A 13,568-nucleotide genomic window follows, 5' to 3' on the forward strand; every position below is an offset into this window, starting at 1 on the left:
GTGAATAGTTATTAAACTAAACTATTACAGAATATGAAATGTACATTGTGATTGATAATGTGTAAAGTACTAGATAACTCATAACATTTAGTGATTTTTCCTGTACAATGTCTCAGATATATGAATCCATGTTTCAGTGTTATATAGCAATGGCAATTTACTAATTAATTGTCAAATAAGTCCTACTTATATAGTAACAAAAATTAAACCAATGAAAAGGAATACCTTTATACCTATACTAATTAATAACCTAACATCCACCTGCAACAACCACTAAAATCCAATACGTGTTTTTCACTCGTCCCTAAGATGTGTTTCCATCAACAGTTATATTCAAACTGTTTCTTAACCCGAAGATGACCTATGAAGGTCGAAACATTATTCTCTCTTTATCAGTAAAAATGTTAATACCAATACCAGCCCTTTCGAGATACATTTTAATTTCAAGTTTCTCGTTATCAAGAAAAACTCACTATTATTCAAATATTCTTAACGTTAGAAGTGATCTATTCCCGAGAAATCTGTATTGCATAATTAAGATATTTCTATTATTATGTTAACTATATGTGTACTGTTTGCTTTGTGAAAAAAATAATTTCTTTTAGATTGTATTGATATGTGTTTGATATTTAACTATTTGCAGAAATAGTCAGAAATAGAAAGTGCTTGAATTCTTTATATTAGTCAAATACACGTTTGGGAAGGATATGTTGAGGATTAACTCGCATTCTTCGAGAACACAGTTTCACGTAAATCACTGCTGACTGGTATCCTTGTGATGTTTTGTTACGTACAGCCGGCGAAACAAACAGCTTTAATATTAATATTTCACAGTATTCCTGTTGGAACGTCGAGAAGTATTAACATTTATGTTATTAAAGTACTTATTAAAGCGTTCAGTGTTCTGTTTCGTCCAGCTTTTGTATGTTATCAATCGTGTGAATTAAATTATTGAATTCACAGATCCCGGTCACAGTATAGGAATTGTTATCGATAAAATTACTTAAGGTATATAACCTATCTTTCTCATCTTTTTTGCTTGTCCACTTACGTATCTTTTCGTCACATTAAAAATTAAAAGATTCCAAAACCATGTTCGAGCCAAGTCATTTCTAACATGCGTGTCTTTATCGTGCTGTGTTAAGAATACTCAAATGTCTCTCTCACGCACCTTTTCAGTACTTAAGCCATTTGTTGTTGTAGCCCCTTAAAGTACTGCGTATATTCGTTTTCGCAGATTTGTGTATAACGTAAACACTTATAAACACAGTGCCTAAGGTTACTGTGACTGACATAAAACAGTGCTAACGCAACGCTTCTTTTTCATACTACGCAGTTGACCTCCTGGACGTAGTCTCGTGTTTACACAAGGCTGCAAGTCATGGACTCATTCTGTACCATGAGATTTCTAGAAAATCCCCATTTTCTGTCGTGGAAAGAATCTTTAAATCATTTCGGACATTAACTAAGGACATTAGCTTGTCAACAGTTTTTATTTACATTTATAACCAGAATAAGAACAGAAATGACCCGTTCAAGTGGGGGGATGAGATTGAAGGACATGTGATAAAGTTGAATCACGAAGTTAAAACAGGGAGACTAAGCGTACTTGCTCCGAGGATCTCAATCACTCGAAAGAAAATGGTAAATTTCTAGCTGGTTTGTGGGCAGAAGAATGTCTTGAGTCGATGTTAGAAAGCTGCCCAAGAGAACCGTATGGAGATGTTTTGGAGTGTTTTCGTGAGGTAGAAGAGAACATGAAAAAAAGAAGGAAGTGTTAGCAGCTTTAGAAGATGATGAAACTTACTTAACTGTAGGGATGTTTCCGCGGCTTGGTGTTCCGGTATTTACTGAACCGGTTTATAAGCCTACACCAGATTCAGGTATCACTATGTCACTCTTTGTTCCCGATGAATTAATCTGTCAGAATAACACAATGTATATTTTTATCAATTTTATTGATAAAACAAGCCAATATTAATACTCCAACATTTAAAGACAGAAACACATCTGACCCTTTCACTCAAAAACTAGAAGCACCTGGAGGTGATGATCAGTCAAGAGAGGAAACTAAACCAAACCATGTTTATAAAGATTGTTCAGTGATTGGACAAGCCAGTTGTTCCTTACAGACTATAATACAAGCTTATTGTTTGGAAAATTCCAAGCTTATGCACGATCAGCTGTGTGTCTTAGCTCCAATAATGATGGCTTTAAGTGCATCTTCTCCAGTAAGAAGAGGTTACCTCACAGACCATGACTGTCATGGCAGGCAATGGCTGAAAGTTATGATGACCGAACAAGAAGAGAAATCAACCATCCCGAAATATTAGACTATAAAATTCCTAACCATTCTAATTGGGAATCAAACTTCTTATATTTCTCATAAGGTGGAGTACATTTAAATGATTTACCCATTGTTTATGATGAACAGTTTTATGAAGAACTTTGAGAGGAATAGATTCTGCGATAGCTCTTCAAGTGATGTGTGATCTTTTAAGGTCTCCAATAATGATAAGCTGAGAACAGTTAGAAGAAGATGAAAGTGGAATAAGCAATTCTCTCTCACTTTTCCGTTTTCCAGCTGTCTCATTAAGAACCCCCGATTATCGTATGTCGGCATTCTAGCGTGTTGAAATCAAAGCAATGGATGTCCAAATAACAGATTTTGAAAACGCTGCTTGTGCAATTTTCGTTGCTCTTTTTTTCAGGGTTGTTTTAGAAAAATAACTGAGTTGGCTTATTCCCATGAGCAAACTTCAAGAAAATTTCCAAGCAGCACAGAAACGAGATGCAGTTCTTGAACAGAAGTTTTGGAATGTTCAAGATCTCACTTTAACTGCAGGTGCATGTTTTGAACAAGACCAGAAGCAATGGAAGTTTATTAGTGTGTATGAGAAAATAGATCCAAAAATGGGTTTCCAGGAATCGTCTCAGTGATAAAGGATTATCTTCGTGAAAAGGTCAGCTCCGATACTGTTACTGAGCTTGATAAATACAACAACGTGCTGCTGGAGAAACCATGACAGGAGCTGCATGGATCCGCCAGTTCATCAGAAATCACAAGAAGTATAGAGTAGATTCGGTGGTGAACGAAGAGATAACCTACGATCTATTAACCACTATTGACCAAATTCAAAAAGGTGTTCTCCAGTGTCCTGATTTACTGGGTTGCAAGAATCAACTTTTATCACGCAATAAATACGTGTTGGTAAAATAAGCTATTCCGTAGAGTTATGATGGTAGTTTGAATCGTGCATATCTTTTTATACTTAAGCTATTAGATTTTATGTAGTAGTGTAAATGTGAGAATAAATGTAGTTTTCTCATAACTGTGACATTTTATTTCCATCCTTATATATGAGGCTCTATCTGAGTAAGTAGGAGTATTTCAGAAAACAAAAGTACAAAAATATGAAACTGCACAAATTCAGAACAAATTTATGTTAACATAAGCCATTAATATAAAACGTTGAGAAGAAGAATATGATATCTTGTAATAACTGAAAGAAAGTAGTTGTGGAAGGTTCATATTGTCAGTAACCTAGTAATCTTATAGATTCTGTGAAAAGTTATTTGTGGAAAGTGTGAACAAACGAAGGTATCTACACCTCTTCAGAACGTTAACTATAAATCTTTGATAGTACTTGAAAAAGATTAAACTTAGAACTTATGTTGGCTGTCAATGGTACCCGAAAATGGGATAACTGAAACACGCGTAGACTGCCCCTTATCCACTGTTTAATGCCGTAGTGCACAAAATATCATGTAACTAAATTAAATAACTACATATTATTTGCAAGAGATAATATACCCGAGCAACTTGAGATATTAAAAGTCACTTTTGTTTGGATTTACCACTAGTTATTTTGCTACACAATACTCAATTAATTGATGAAGACGTGTGATAAGCTTCAAAGTTTTCGGAATACACTTTCTCAATATTAATTGCAATTTGGAAATAATATCATAATTACATTTAGTATTTAATGGTATAGTAATTAGAATATCTAATTTATTTAAAATGTTTAGTAAAGCGATAATCATAAATTAGCTATTATAGGCTATGTAACAAAAATACCCCAAATTTTAAGTTGTATGAGACATCAGTTTGTAATTATACCCATTCTTAACAAACGGATAAGTGCTAAGTGAAGCTGTTTCAAATAATTTTAAGTGTAATGACATTAACAGCTTTATCCGTAACTCATGAAGTTAAATTTAACCAGTTACTATTAAACGAAATTACTTGAAATTACAGTTCTGCACAAATATCTGTTAAGTCATGGACATCTGACTGGCTTTACAATAAACATTATTCACAATACTTAAAACAACAATTTCTCACCACCCCTTAGTTTTCATATCGTATATGGATTCATTCTCGTTATCTCCTCTCGTTTTATTGTCTCAAAAACTTTAAAGTATAATAATAGCAGAAAAAAATCTCTTCTCCTTAGTGTACAAACCTCTACCCTCAAATTCAGTTGATGTTTGTGTATAAAGATCTAGCTTCCACACTGACGTTGTGGCTTTGCCATATGGAAAACACTCACCCACAGATACTTCTTTCAACATAAGGATCGAACACCAACGATCTTAGTTCAATGTTCGGGTATAAGATTACGTATAGAGACTACAGGGTCACATTGACAAGCAAAAACCCAGTTAAAAATTAGACTTGACTCACATTTCCACTGAAACCAACCACTCGTTCACATAAATAAACATCATATTACAATATTTCATACAACGATTTTTCTAACATTATACAACATCTCCACAGTTTGGACTTTGTATTGAAAAAAAGGTTACTCATAACATAAGATCGCCTAGTTCTTAATGAATTACAACATTCTTATACCACACATAATTCTGAATAGCTCTGTTTACAACTAGCCGTTTGTTATGGGTAATTATAATTATAATCCAGTGCCTTATGCAACGTATTATTTGTGCTACTTTGTCAAATATTCTATAATCTGTACTTCTTTCTATTTAAGGCTTTACCAAATACTTTAAGCTTCGCTGAAGAAGAAATAAATGTATTCCGAAAAGTTCAAAGTTTTTGTAAATGAAAGTAATTTATATCTCATAGATCATCTTTCTTGTACTTTGTTTTTCCCTTCATAAATACACAACCATTTGGCCGATTTAACCATTTAAGTTTGTCATTTGGTTGGGTTTGGTGTGTTTCGAATTTCACACAAAGCTATACGAGGGCTATCTGCCCTAGCCGTCCCTAATTTAGCAGTGTAAGAGAAGAGGGATACACTACAAGGTCATCTTCTCTCACTAACTGAAAACTAGAGATACACTCGGAGGTCTTCTGTAGTATAAAATTAACGCTTATGTTTTTTATGTACAACTGTGTTACTCCGTAATTTGATCGCATAAAAAATTCACATGACATACCACATCAGTTAACACCTTTATTTTATATCAATGGTCGTTCAACCTCTCATAAAAAATATAATCTAGTTACGAAATATTATCCTGATGTTATCAATCTACAGGCATCTTTCCCACAAAAACGTATTTTGTGTTTGTTGTATTTATTCTAGTTGTAGAGTGATGTATATTTAAGCCATAATAAAGTATTTGACATTTTAATTTAACACTTTTTGTCTGTTCTTCGAACTGGTGTGAGAGAGATATTTTGAAAAATTGACAGGAATGAATATCAGAATAAGTTTGAGAAGCCTTGTTCCAGTTAATGTCATATACTTCTATCTAGTGGCTCAGATTAGTAGTGTAGCTTTTTGAGTTTTAGTTTCTGTCGCGGGAAAAAGTGATTGTAGAAAATATACAAACGAATGGATTTTAAATATTTTTAAACTCATTTGTAAACTAATTCAGATGTAGATACTATTCTTTATCTAATATGCACCAAGTCGTATAATTTTAAATCAACGATGTGAAGTTATTTAAATTAAGAAGGCAAGATTACAGTGGTTATATTTATAAGAAATATAGAGAAAACAATTATTTAATTAATCATCTTTTAAAAATCCCAAACACCATGTATAATAATGTTTAAAATTACAGCTAACAAAGATAAATTTATTTACATTTTGTTTCATTTCACAAACCTTGCACTGGCATTGTTATAAACTTTATATCACAGTAATTACACGAATTTGTTAATATTTTTTCTTTCTTTGAAGATAAAAAATACATAAACATTTTTGAACAATTCAATTTATGTTGTATATCACGATAATTAGGTTAATTATAAATAAAACCAAATCCAAAAATCTGTTCATTTTTGCTTTACACATGAATAAAACTTAGGATTTTTTACTCATTTAAAACTAGGCTGAGAGTAATTTTTCTTCTTAGTTGTAAATAAATATGATCCTTGTAAAAGATGTGAGGATGTTCTAATTTTAACAAACTGTCATATAATAATGAAGTAAAGATTATGTTTCAGAAAGTGTTAGAATTATAGAGTAACACAAATTGATATCTAATTATGTGTAAAACATTCTAATGTGTAACATACATCTGTATATCTTAGATGTAATTTAAAAATAAAGGTTGAAGCTGGGGTGACATCAAACAAAACTTGGAGGCTGGACTGTTTGATTGTCATTTGATTTAAAATATTTGCTTGCTCGTTGTCTTAGCGCAAAACTAAACAATGGATTATCTTTGATATGTCCATTGTGAGCACTCGAGCCTTGGATTTTAAGGTTCGGTAAAAAATCAAAATGATTTCATAAAAATAGGATTTCGTGATAAGCAATATCTCTAATATTTTAGAATTATTAAAAGTACAATTCTTCCCTCTAAAATGTAGCTTAGGAGCGTACAAGTATTATGTCAGAAATATTTGTAACAAAAGTGAACGTTTGAGTTTTGTACTCACATGTTATTCAGGTTACAAACGTATTGAAGATAAGTTGAGTATTTTTCAACGCATGTATGGAAAACTGTTGAAGAACCATACAATACATGTGAGATAAAATATGTTATTGCTGCTTAATCGCTACTGGAGAATAACTAACCTCTATTTCATTTATTATCAAGTTTATGGGGATTAACTGAATGAGCCTTGTCGGTGTAAAGTGAAAGAATAGAAACCAGATAGACTGCTACAAGACCTCGTGTTTCCACAAATGTCGGTGGTTTGTTGCTTCTCTGAAGTATATTAGCGATTTTTACTATATTTCGTTTGGGATATTTGAATTTTTTTCTCAATTGTAGAAAATGGTTGTTGAAAAATACAAACTTTGGTTATTAATATCGGTGTTTCATACTACTTTTGTCAAGGAATGTATATATAGTGATACGGATACATGATTGATTGCATGAAAACCTTTACAAGCATTTTAACTAAAAGGCAAAGAGAGAAAGATTCGACTAAAATTTTATCGTGAGATCTTAAGTAAAACAACGAAGATCTGTGCACAACATTATGTATTCTTTAGAGCCCTTAGCGACCGTACTTTTACTTGAATTCGTATTATAAAACATGTAAATTTTCCACTTAAATTATAATAAATGTTCAAATGGAATAATGTTTTAATATAATTCATAAAATATGGATTTAATGAGATTTGTAGTAATCCAAAAACATTGTATGGTTTATTGAGGAAATCACTAACTGGAAGAACACATATTTGCATGACATCAGACAAATCTTTACATTATTTTTATAGTTCCAAGTCGTCGTTTTATGCTAAAAGTGACGTCATGGCTACGACATTTTTAGTGCTCGACCTCTTAAGCTCTTTGACGGTTTGTGATTGTCGTTCACTGTGTGAATATGTGTGTCCTGATATTCTTACTGTGTGAATATGTGTGTCCTGATATCCCCAGAACAAGATGATATTTCACTGGTTTAACTACAGTTCTTCATTTGATGCGCATGCATATTTCTCTTGCTGAATTTTACGTGTTTCCGGGATCTCGAGTGAGACGTATAGTTATTGCCAGATCTGTTGTTTTTTGTAACATATAGATTCACAAAAACTATGACTGCAGGTTTCGACTTCTGCTCCCACTCTGCTCCTAGGACACACCTGCTTATGTTTCTTTTGTCTCTACCCCCTTTATAGATTTCTTATTGCTTTGTTTCTCGAGTTATGTTTGACTCTGTGTGTTATCCAAGTCAGATTCTTGCTGTATGACAATTTTTGGCATCAGATATTTTTGAGGAATTTCAAGATTGAATGTTGTTCCATCTCTGACGGCTGTGAAGAAGTCTTAGCATCACATAGAAAAGCAGGATTTTCTATACCATTCACAGTGTTTAATCTGGTTATATTACCATACTCAATTTTGGAATGAGCCTTATTACTTTGATTTGGGATGGAGGATTGTTCATTTTTTTGGGTGGGAAAGGAAACTTCAATATTTATTTTAGAAACTGTAGAGGGTTCGGTATCTTGTTTTTGAGAGATAGGTATTTTGTTCAGGAGATGGAGAAACTGGTCGTGATTGAGATGACCCCCTGTAGGAGTTTGATGCCGACCGACGTCCAAGTCTTGAGCTCAGGAATAAATCTCCCAAAGGTTTTCCTCAAGTGGGTGTGACACTCTCTTTATCGCTCAAAGAAACTGACTGTGGTGTAACAAAACTTTCACTGAAGTCTAATCGTGAGCAAACGCAAGGTGGTTTAGAGCGACCCCTAAACCATTTCCAGAGTCAATCGCAGCTTCGCTTTCATTGTTTAAGTCGTCACTTCCATCCACTGGAAATTGTTTGCAAGAAGATGTAGAAACTTGATGGCTTGTCCTATACTTTTATAGTTTTATACTGTCGAAGCTGCACTTTCACTGTCGAAGTGATCACTCCCGTCCAGTGGAGATTGTTTGCAAGAAGGTGTAGAAAAGTGATGCTTAGTCCTGTAATTCTGTCTAAATTGTTTCACTGTACTAAGATACTGACTTAGTTCCTGAATCACTATACTATCAAGCCTCTGAAAAAAAAATACAGCGAGCCATTAATTATTGAACACTAGAAGGTTCACTTTAGAATTAATTACTGATCCTCACATTCTGTAGCTTTCTAAAGTAATTTTTATTGATCTGTGTAATAATGTAAATTTGAAATTACATGGAACTTTCTAGTAATCATAAAATAAGAATGAGTTGTGTTACTAATAAGTGGAAACAACTTCTCTGAGAAAAGAATGATAAACAAACGAATATAAGATAGGCAGTGGAAGACGGCCGAGTATGCAGTTTCTTAGCATAGATGCAAATAAACGTAAGTGCAAACAATACAATAATGTAAAACGTAAAGCTATATTTACTAATGAATATTTCATTTCTCTTGACGAAACTTCGAGAGATAACTTGCTTATTTTGGGCGTGTTTATAAAATGTTTGTAAGCAGTGCTAAAACTGATTTTATTAATTACAAGCGAAATCTGTGAAGTTTTTTACCAATCCTTAAACACTTTTAATGAAATTGTATCAACGTTTTAGTATAATTTTGATTTGACAAAATTGTAAAAACGAACAGAGACGTAAGAACTTTTGGAACGGTTGAAGGGAACACAAGAAAAAATACCAAAATTCTTAGAGTAAAAATTTAATATACCTTAAATATTTTAGTATAAGTATGATCTTAGTTTTTAACTTAGAGCTTAACAAAGTTAATTGACGACTTTATTTATTCCATCATTTTACAAAATTATTGAAAATTTGTTCATCAGTACTTTTTAAATGCACGCGTTGTTTTGATCACTATTGTTGTTTAGACGTATTGAAATTAGAAAGACATTTATTTGAGTTTGAGTTTAATTCTAAAATTGGCGAATTGACTTTTATGTTAGTTACGTATTGATGCATAATATTATATGTTAAGTGGTGACGTTTTACTCCTTATATCTCAAGACTTGATATATTATCTACAAGACAAAGAGTCTTCATGCATTTCATATTATATATTCGTGTAAAATAATATTAACTGAGGTGGTTTTAAGTGACCAAAACTATGTAATTCAATACGTAAAATAGTTTTAAAATTAGTAACAAAACTCTGTTCGTAAATAAGGTAAACATTATAAAAATATACACCCATATGAAGCTCTGTGTTCAAACACGCAACAATATTGAAATTATAAATATATAAATATTAAATAAAATTTTCTAGTGATTAATTTCAGAAAACATTACTTATATCAGTAGATCATATCGCATAATATTTTAAAGGTTTATTCTGAATATTAACCATCTGTCTAGATGAAATGCAGATCAGAAAGAAATTAAGAAATATCAATATATTTGATCAATTATTCAATCATTTTAGATGAAAACGAAACTTTAAGACTAAGTGAGAGCTAGAATATTCTAATACTATTAATTATACCTCACAGTTTGACAAAGCCTCTTTTCTCTTCTTTGCCTTTGACTTTGATTTACTTTTTATTTCCATCACTTCTTGTTGCTCTTTCTGAGGGTCGTCGTCACCAGATGGCGAAGCCAGCCGAATCAAATAGCTCTGCATATTCTGTTTAGGCTTCTTTTAACTAACACCTCTCTCTGAGACCACAAAAATTTTAGCCCACTGTTAAATATTATTGACAATAATAATAATAATAAATTATAATTAATTATATTTGTCATAAGATATTATGTTAGAAATATTATATTAAAGCAATATGTTATTGATTAAATCCATAAGGGATTTCCAGAAATCAGAATAGTGTGTAATAATGATATTTCTACCCCACTATATCCTCCATATTTATTGCGGCGTTTCGCTCATTGCATCTCTCCTGGTCGTGAATATGACAAATTTAGTATGTTTGAAATCCTATTATTATACACTTTTCTAATTTCTGAGACTTCCTGAGAAGTGTAATTAACTGCAATTACAAGTTCACTATTCATAAACACCAAAACTATTACAAATGTTCTTCGTGAATCTAACAACTATTATAGAAGATCTCTTCAAGCATGTTTACAAAAACTGTTGTAAGCATATCCACAACAATGTTTCATCAGACTAAAAATTATAATAAAAGTTATAAGTTTTCTACTGATAAATTATAGTAAATATTTTCCACAACAATATTTAATAATACAAGTAACTACTAAAGATTTTCTTTGCTACGCTATATATTGATATAAATAAGCATTATAAAAATTATTCCCTGCAATATTTATTGATATTAATCACAAATACACTCCATAATAGTTTATTATTTCCAATAGCTATTATATATATTACTCTACCGTATATGCTGGTAATAATAAGTATTATAAATGAAAACGAAGAAAACATTTTTCAAATATTTGATGATTTTAATGTCACTAAAACATTTTAATTATCTGTATGCTATGTTTCTGAGTGCAAAAAAGACATTTTAACCGTTATTGTGTTATTACTAGATACCGTTAACGCATATAACAAGATATACACATCTATATGGTGCTTTAATGACCAGGATTGAAGCATGGCTCTATTGTATCAGTTCTTTCTCTCTTTTGTCCAGTGTGTGAGTTGGGAAAATTCAATATTCACTTTTACTGAAGACGTCACTTAGTTATTGCATCAAAGTATTCAGTGAAATTTACCTGTTTGACAAATTTTCATTGAAACAGTTGTTGGTCATCTATCAACATGATGACATCTCATTTACACTGTTCCAGGACACTCACCAACTCAATGAAACCTTATTTAAACTTTTCCGGCACATATATCTGCTTGATAATGCCTCATTCAGACTTCTTCGGGATATTCACCTGCTTGGTGAAACTTCTTTCAAAATAACTGTTGCAATATACTTATATACTTTATGAATCTTAGATAAAATTGTTCCGAGATACTTTTATGGTTTATAGCGCCTCATTCACATTTTTCGGAAGCTTACCTGCTTGATTAAAGCTCATTGAAAATTTTCTGGAACATTAATCAGCTTGGTAAAACCTCGTTTAAAGTGTGTGAGGATAGTCGACAACTTGGGAATAACTAATTAAAACTCTCCCTAACACTTACTTACTTAATACAATACACTTGGACAACAATTACACAATAGTGAAGAAAATTATTCCCCGTTCTGAATTACATAAGTTACAATAGGTTGACCAAACTCCTCCCTATTCATGTCTGTATATCATTTCAAATTTTTCGTTTTTATAAATTCACGAGCACGAAGGACAAAAATATACATCACTGAGTACTGACAATTATTGTTTTTCATGATTTATTCTTCCAGTTTTCCACAAACACACAGACATATATATTTTATATTTACTTAAAGAATATTATGTTTGATTCTGCTCTAATATTTTTGACAAACACATTATTTAACACAGAGGTAGATACTTTGGAAATATGCGTCGCACTGCGCGAAATTTAAATCAATCGAACAGTGAACAAGTAGTTTTCTACAAAATTTACGATCTATGTATGCATTCTTTAAATATATTTTTGTTTACTTCACTCTAATTCTAAATCTAACATTAAAACTGACACATTAAAGAATGCACCTGGATACACTTAAAAACAAACGCAATCAAGACAGACAAAATAAGCTTCTTGTTATTTTAACCAAAACAGTAAAATATATCAGTTTCCTTCTGTACGATAGTAAACATGAACAATCATTTATTTTTAGTCCTATTTTCTTTTTCTATTTCTTTAAAAAATATCAATCTGAATAAGTAGGATGGTGAGGCAAAAATAAGCGATATACTAATACTTATTTCGTTTATCAGTGTTATGAGCTGAAGAACTTACGATAAGTAAGGCTATGGAAAGTATGTACAATGAGCGTTACTTTTTCAGAGTGCGGATATTAAACTACGCAAGTTTATTAATATATTAAATACAATACAAATCTTTACCACATATAACTACTGACAAATACTTGTAATTTAACTGTCACTTAACTCTTTATATCAGACAAACAATGTAATTAAGTTTTTATTCTTTTTAAGAGCATTAATTGTATAATTATATAATTAAACAATGTTTTCAATTATCAGATGCTTTTGCGTATTATCTAAAATGTGAAGATGTGGTTGGAAGTTTTGTTTCATATAAAATTTTGTTGCTTTATTACAATAAAAATATATAGCTTTACTTTTGTGTCACTACTTATACAGAAAATTTCAATACTACTTTCGTTCATGACCAGTCTTACGTATGTAGAAAATTAATTCTTTTTTTTTCTCGAAGTTCGACAGCTGTAAAGTATCTCGGCTTATGCATTGCGTATAGAACGGTTTGGATAAAAATGTGAGAGTAGTGGATGGAAGACGAGCAAAACATTATTGAAGATTACATAAAATGATGTAGTTGTGATGATATCTCTTACAGAAAGAGTTAAGTATCGTACCTCAGTCAGGAAGTTGAGTCACTGTATATGTTAGAAAAATAAATACGTTATTTTTAGTGATAAAGTTGAGATTTTAAACTAACGTTAAATGCAGTTTTCATTTTAGTTGTTGAGATAAACTATTTTTAATATAGATTAAACAGCCTACTATATTTTTAATGGAAAAATAAAAAAGTTTTCATGGAAGTGAAGCATTTCTTGTTTGTTTCTTTTCATTTTTTCTAGTCTTAATTCTAGTCAGAATACCACCAGTTGTAGGAGCAACAAT

The sequence above is a fragment of the Tachypleus tridentatus genome, chromosome 9, assembly GCF_004210375.1.
Source record: "Tachypleus tridentatus isolate NWPU-2018 chromosome 9, ASM421037v1, whole genome shotgun sequence".
Classification (NCBI taxonomy): domain Eukaryota; kingdom Metazoa; phylum Arthropoda; class Merostomata; order Xiphosura; family Limulidae; genus Tachypleus; species Tachypleus tridentatus.